The following is a 7,735-nucleotide window of genomic DNA, read 5'->3' on the forward strand; positions in this document are numbered from 1 at the left end:
TCGTGTTTCATCTTTGCAACTTCCTGAGTGTTTCTGAAATTGGTAACAGAAGAACTAAGAGTTGGGCAGGAGATTTCAAGTGGTCTTCAAGTATGAGGTGATCTTACGTGTTCCTCTCCTTTAAATTCTGCAGTAGGTTGCAATGGTATCTTGAATGCAGAGAGCTTTTATTCTTCGCTTTGAATTTCTTTGGGTTTTGCAGGCATTAGGACAAGTAGAAAATACTATCTGAGGCCTTTGTATCTGTGTGTTTGGGTGTGTTTAACTTCATGTAACTTACAGCCTAATTTCTGTGCCTCTGAGCTGTGGGAGTGCCGAAACGTCAAAGAACAAAACCCACATGAAAGCATGAGTTTGCCTGCATTAGTGAAAAGGGAAAACTTTAAAATTGACATAGTAGATTAAAAAAAAAAAAAAAGGCGAGAGACCTAACCAGGGAAGAGCAAAAGGCTTGTTCTGCTTATGTGCAGCCCAAAGAAAGCATCATAAAAGATAAAACATAGTCTAACCCGTTTTTGTCCGTTAAGTGTATTTCATGAGCATTTTATTCACAGCAGTGTTTATCCATTGAGGTAAGAATGGATCAAGGTCGTTGGCAGCATTGAGCGGATCTTACTCTGTAATTAGGTATTTTCTAAAGGAGTGAACCTCCTTTAAAGTGCCGCGGAAGACGAGAAGCCGAGTGGATACCTTCGCCTGCGTTCCCGTAATGAATGTCCGGGAGTCACCGCTCGCGTGGGGTCACCCTCCGCTGCTTGCTGCGCGCTCTTCTTCTCCCGTTCGGTAGCGGCGAGCCCGTCCGTCGCGGTGGGAGGCTACGCAGCGGCCCAGAAGTTGGACCTCCAGTCGGCGAGGCTGCGCAACGGAAGCCGCGCGGTGCCTTTCGGCGGTGCCGTTTCCCTGCTAGTGAGGAGCGTGCTACAGCATTTATTCCTGTAGCTGTTTCTCCGAGCGTTTCTGGCTCTTCCCTGCTTTTGGATGCACAAGGGAGCACATAACCACGGGCAGCTGTATATTTTTTGTGTTAACAAATACATTCAGACAACTGTACAAACCATTTCAGCTTCCTTTTCTAGTGTGTGTGTGTGTGAGGACACCAAGTGCTCCTTCTCAGAGGTGACTTTCCCTTTCCTTTGGACGGTGATAGTTTTGACTGTTTATACAGTACACCGTTGTTGTCCGAGCCTTGGACAAAAAAAAAAAAACCACAGGCAAAAGCAGCGTGAAATACATTTTTTTAATAGCTGAGCATTCAACCATGCTCCAAAATGTGCCCAAACTGAAAAGTCAAGGGGCTACTAACAAGCAATCCCTCTCTTTCATATGGCAGCACCATAGGCTGCCTGATCAATCCATTGCACATAATCTAAGATCATCCCTGTTTGTTTTTACTTCTGTAGTGTTTTAACAATATTTAGTTAACTCAATGCTTATTAACTCCAATTACCATTTTTATCCTTATCTTAAAATTTAAATTCTGGTTCATTTTTTCCTATTCTTATCGTTGTGACAGAGCTGTAAAGAAAGTAGGGCACAAATCCATAGTCTTCATTTGTTCTGCTTCTTAATAAATTGTATGTTTAAATGAAATTAAGGTTATTTTTCTTTCATCTTCCCAGCATGATGTAGATTTTTTTTTGCCCAGAATAACATGAGGTTTATTTAGACAGGATAGTTTTCCATGTCATAGTCCTTGCGGCTTATCAGCTCTCTTCCTTTCTCTTTTTTAGAGTGTTTTTTTTTTCCAAATGAAAATAGCATTTTTTCTCTTGAATGTAATGATATATAGTCAGTCCTTTAGCAATACTATTATTCCATCATTTTAAATAAATGAACAAGGTTTCATTTACAGATAAGAAAATGGAATAAGAATGACTTTATGGAACTTGAGTTTTTATCTATATTATTGCTTCTCTATTGCATGTTAAGAACACACAGTTTAAAAGCTATTTATTTCCGTACTTATTCCAGATTAAGTCCCATGAAAATGCCTGAGTTTCAGTGTGAAAATGTCCAGTCTTCAAACCAGAATCTTTTGGAAGCGGCCACGGGTCATCTTCTAATTCCCACCCATGGTAACACAACACCAGGGTGTTAGCACAGGTTTGGAGCGGGGACCTGGCTTCCCAAGCTGCTTAGGCATTCCCGAAAGGAACGGATTCCCGTTGCACATTCACTCTGAAAATGACCAACAAAACCCTCTTTTGCAGAGGATTCTCGAGGTGTGACCGAGCGGGATTCAGCAGCGCTCGGCATTCGCCAGCACTCCGTGTCCCAGGTGCCGACTAGAGCCCCTCGTTTTACTTTGGCTGGGTTGTGGCACCGGCACAGGCTGATACCCTCCGTCGAGAAGGTCTGATACACCACTCGTCTCCTCTGCCCTGCTAAGCCAAACTGTTCTGCAGGAGAGAACACGGACCGTCAGGTTATCCCTGGCATTCCTCCGAAGAGCTTATTCTTCACCAGGGATCCAGTGGTACTCACAGTATATGCTCTGTTGTGTTCTTTGAGCCTGAGGGTGTATCACGAAAAATTAATCCACACATTCTTTTTTTTTTTTTTAATTTAGCATTTGACATGCCTGATAGAAAAATAACCCTAAATCTGGGTAATCCAGTTTGCAGAACATCTGAAGCATAAGTCTTTTCAGAGTTTGAACCAAACCCAAATCTATTCACATCAAATCAGATTTATATAATTATTTCAAAACCACTTTCCCATTCCACCCCCAGAGTCTGTTTACGCTTCTTGCCAGTATAACTAGCATTGTTAACTGGCTTCCCATTTAAACTCACATGTTTGGAACAACAGGATGCACTATAAAAAGCACGCATTTTGTGATACATCCATCTAAATGTGTCAGCATACGGCAGGGGGTCCTTTTTTGCAGGTGCAAGATTTGGAAATGTCAGTTGCATTAGAAAAGCTTCTTCTGACATACAGACAGCAAAGTTTAAGTAGTATCTATTTGAGCAGGATTAATGTTAGTTCTTTCCCTCCATGGATATTTTGCTGAATAAGAAAAAGTTTAGCTTTGTAAAGGTACGAAAAACCTGCAGGTTTTCAGAGCTCACTTCAGTAAGCTGCAAAACATATTCATGCACCTCAGAAAAGGGTAATCTCATAAAGGGACTAATTGCTTATGCTGTGAAGACTGCGTGGCCCAAAGTAAAAATGCAAATGGTACAATTGTGAGATTTAAGCAGTTTACCAACAAAGGTAGAGGAGATACAATTTACAAACCTTTTCAAGACGTCTTGGGACCTAAGAGGCTAGGGATGACGGAGATTTTACTTCTTTATGCGAATACATCTCCAGATACAATGTCTTATGTTTTCAATTAGACCACATCTGGTATTAACCTGAGATAGGTAAACTCTCAAAACCAAGAGTAAAGCTTATGCTGTATAAGGCGGTGTGAGACGGGCACATGGTAAGGAGCAGCTTGGTGTCTGCCCACGTACTACCAGGGCAGGAGCAGGTGAATGTTACAATACTCTGTCGTTAAAATCAAGCCTTTTCCTGACTTTATTGTACTCAGCGTTGTGGGCGATGTATTGTGCTACCCATTTCTCTTGTGCTTTAGTGCAGGTGTTAACATGGGCTGCTAGAGAGGAGAGTAGGGCAGATATCCTCGTCAGGATCTCGGGCACTAATTCCCAGCCCCGTGTTCTGCCGGTGACCCGACGCAGAAAAGCTCCGACGGAGGAACAGAGATTTAGTTTGGTTGTCAGAGGCAGCTCGTTGCCATCTACAGACTATCAGCTATCTTCGCAGTTGCTAAACTCATAGCCAGACCTTTGCCTCCGGGCATTTGATGACTTTTATTTGGAGTAGTTTGCCCTTTTTTTTGCATCTTACATAGAGGAATTACTCTGTATCACCCCCAAAATCACATTCTCAGATTCAGTGTTCTTGCATTCTTCTGGGAAACTGAGGACTCACAGGTCTATGTTTTAGAGTTAAACAAGTACCCGTATGAACTAGTCCCATGAGATTTCTCTCAATGCATGATCCAAAAACTCAGCAGACTGGTTTTGGCAAGGACTGCTCCTTCTTCCATCTCTCACTCACCCTGTTCTTTCTTTGTAGGAATAACTTCCTCTTCTTTGTCATTGCACAGGCTTTTTCTGGCTATTGGTTCTATATCATGGTCTTCAGAGACCTCCAGTCCACAAATAGCTATAACTTTATTCTCATTTTTCTCTCCATTTACTCAAAAATTTTCCCATTTCTCCATTAAGCTCAGTTGCTAAATGTTTCTCTATGCTTTCTCTGCTGTTCTTAACCCCTTCCATCATTTTGTGTGGTACCAGGTAACTTAAAAGGAGAAAGAATTTACCATTAGGAAGTAGATTTAGTGATCACAAACCTGGCACACCTCCCGACCTGTTTCCTCCTACAGCCTGCTGAGTGCTGCTGCAGAAACCCTGCTGACTGCGGGAACTTCTGCAATTCCAGACGTTAGGTCTGTATCCTTAGGCCTCAGACTGGGACCTTAATTTCGCTTTTTTTCCTAGATGAAAATATCAGTATCTCCACATTCACTATATTTCATTTCTTGTTAAATTTTCCCCTCTTTTTGTTTTATTCTGTGTATATGACTCTTGCTGACATTTTCATTGAGAAAACTAGTGATCTCTCATAGCTTTTTTCCATTCCTATTATACTGAGACCCGACATGTCTTAAAGTGAATTCCTGTTCTTTCTCAGAAAATTTGCTTTTTTTTTTTTTCAGTGTTCATACAACACAACATCTCCTTCATCCAAACCTGTACATTTTCAGGACATAAGTGTTTTTCATTTGATCTTGTGTCATGCATCCAGAAGTCCAAGTATAACGTCTTTCTCCATACTTTTTGCCTATCATTAAAAGTTTTTTCAGACTCAGTTATGGTATCTGTTCTCACCACTGCCAGTGCCCTCTGCCTAGCTCCTCTCACCATATCATATTACACATTCTTACCACATCTAAGCATTTTTTTTTTCCTGATCATCTTCAAGCCACCCTCAACTCCCTAGAATAAAAGGGAAGAATAAAAATCCCTTCTGTGAACCGACGTGAGTGGTGGGAAGATGTGCTTGCACACTGTGTGCTGAATCTCACCTTTGGCTCAGTGCAGGTAGGTTGTTGTCCTTGAATATCTCTCGCTACATGAATAAACGATTCTGCCTTGATTTATATGGATTTTCTAAGGAAGGAAAGATCCCTATGTGATAATCATGCCACCCAATAGATAAGGCTCACAGTCAAGGGCCCTAGCGAAAAACTAATACTCAAAATAATTTTATCAATAAAAGTAATCTATTTTAATATAGATTTTAATTTGTCTTTGAATGGAACCACCATTTCCCTCAAACTGTGTTTTTCTCCTAGGATCAATCTTAATTTGTACAGTCCAGTAAATCTCACGAGTTCAGACACTTAAGAAGCTATTTTTTTGCAAGCATCAACAAAAATATACTATTCTTAATCACTTTGAATAAATGAGATGCCAAATTTGTGCATAATAAAAAGTCTTTTGGAGCAAAGGGCACACTAGATTCCCCAAAGTATAGCTGGTGATATATCAGAATAGAGGAAGGCTGTGACCAGATAAAATAAGAAAAGGTGTTACTTATATACATTCTAAAGCTGTTTATTTTTATTTTACATATGCTGCTATACATGTACTGATAAATAATATTTCTGTATAAAAAATAGCTTGTATATATCTTGAATACTTAGCAACTTTCAGCTACTTTAATTTCTTTAAACTGGAATTATGTAGTCTCTCTGCTGTCTCTTCCATCTTTGTCTATGCATGGGTCAGGAAAACAGTATAAAGCACCAGTAACTTTTCTGCCGCATGTAAAGTAGGGTGTTCAGGGATTGTATAGAACTAGAATTATGCTAAAACACATCAGTATTTTATGGGAAATTCCCAGATTGAATATAATCAAACCTGTGCCTGTAAGGAATATCCATTTCAGTACTTCAACAGAGCACTATAATGCAGTTATTAGCAAAAGTAAAGCCAATACAGAGTAATTTTGTAAACAGACTAAGGTATTCAGGCAGCGCAAGAAACTATTAGTGGCGCTCCAGAGCACCCGTGTCACTTCAGGTGTGCCGCATCTCCAGCTTTTGTTTTATCCAGATTGGGGTATTGCCTCTGTAATCAAGTTCTTTGCAACCTGAGGTGAGCAGTAGATCAGCCGGGCACTGTGGGAGGTTTGCCAGATTAATTTGGCCTGCTGCCTGGTGTTCAATCTGGAGTCGTTGAAGCCCTGGTTTCCCTGGGACCCTGCTGCCAAATACTCCATATGGGATGCCCAGAAATATAGCCTAATGTTAGGGAGATTTAGTTCCCCTATGTCTCAATGGGCCTATACATTTTTAACAGCAATCCTTGTTTTTACCTTCCAAATGAACCTTGAAAAGGTCTTGTGAACCTTACTAAAGAATGAGGTTTTAAATTATGTGACATAGTTGTAGTTGACATAGGCTACAGAGGAAGACATTTATTTTGAGAAGTTACGCCCTACAGGTGAAGTAGGGTGAGTCATTCTTAAAATATAATTGCGTCATTTAGCTTTGGCCTGCAGACTAGAAAGTGCTTTATCCCCCAATTCCATATTGGGGTGATTTGAACAGCATAGAGGCTACTTTCATTAGCTGAATTCCTTTGCAGCGAAAAAGTAGCTTCATCTGTTAAAAATGGGTTAAGCAATAGGACCAACAATATGGAGAATATGTGACTTAATTATAAGAGGTAATCAGACTATAACACCATTTTTTACTATTGCAAAAATCACAGTCTTTTCCAGTAATAGGAGTCTGTCTATAATATATCAATAATTATTAGGTAAAACAGAGTGAACATTTTGTGTGGTACCAGGTAACTTAAAAGGAGAAAGAATTTACCACAGGTAAATAGATTTGTTTGTGGAATTACATATTGTAGTCTTATTAGACTTACTATTAGAATTACATATACAGTCTTATGTCATAACATTGTGTCCTGTGCCTCTCTGCACAATCTAGTGCCTTTTATTAGTCACAGAACAGGTGCAATGGAGGTTATATGATAGTTGCTCTATGTTATAGGTTATTTAATATGTGAAGCTTTTTATGATCTGAAATCAAATAAAATCTGAGCAATCTGTAGGACATACTTATCTAACACAACAAATCTGGATTTCAAGCAAAATTATATTCTTAGGTTACTCCAAGTAAACATCAGGCAAAAATGAGTGGGTTTTCCTTGTTTTGTGACTGAAAGGAACACTAATTTTTAAAAGTTCTGAAACTCAGCAAAATATGATGTAAAATCCCAAATATGCTCTCCCTAAAGATTTTCTATTCTTACAAATTTCTGATTATGCATTTTCTGTTAGGTTAAAATGTCAGTTCTTTTGGTGTCTTTAGGTAACTTTCATGAATATGGGCTTTATGGACTTCGGTGATAAACGAGGAAATACATAGAATCAAACTTTCTTCCCTCCACTCATCTGAAATCATCTGAAAGATGTAGTGATCAGTAAACAGAAGGGAGTTTCTCTTACTTCTTATCATGTCTGAGAAAAAAGCATTTAAAAGAATTGCTGCTTTTATTGCAATACCAGTTAAGATAAACAAATAACTGTTAAGATGAGCAAATTGTGGTGATCTTGATTTATGATCCATGTATTTTGTTTAGGATTTTGTTGAACAATTTTAATTTATTCAAAAATGCATTTCTAAATTTTTTTT

The sequence above is a fragment of the Apteryx mantelli genome, chromosome 7 (assembly GCF_036417845.1).
Source record: "Apteryx mantelli isolate bAptMan1 chromosome 7, bAptMan1.hap1, whole genome shotgun sequence".
Lineage (NCBI taxonomy): Eukaryota > Metazoa > Chordata > Aves > Apterygiformes > Apterygidae > Apteryx > Apteryx mantelli.